Source organism: Phoca vitulina, unplaced genomic scaffold (genome assembly GCF_004348235.1).
Source record: "Phoca vitulina isolate PV1807 unplaced genomic scaffold, GSC_HSeal_1.0 scaffold10, whole genome shotgun sequence".
Taxonomy (NCBI): Eukaryota; Metazoa; Chordata; class Mammalia; order Carnivora; family Phocidae; genus Phoca; species Phoca vitulina.
The window spans coordinates 41751252-41751490 of record NW_022589713.1 but is presented as its reverse complement, the minus strand read 5'-3'; positions in this window follow the sequence as shown (position 1 = coordinate 41751490).

Sequence of the window (239 nt, the reverse complement as noted above, 5' to 3'; positions counted from 1 at the left end):
CCCCTTGTTAGGTGGTCTCGTGTGTGTCTCAAGACTGACAGTTTCAGAGGCTGAGTGTGCTAGAAGAATTTTCCTTCCTCTCCCCAAATCCCTTGTTAGATGGTCTCGTGTGTGTCTCAAGACTGACAGTTTCAGAGGCTGAGTGTGCTAGAAGAATTTTCCTTCCTCTCCCCAAACCCCTTGTTAGATGGTCTGGTGTGTGTCTCAAGACTGACAGTTTCAGAGGCTGAGTGTGCTAG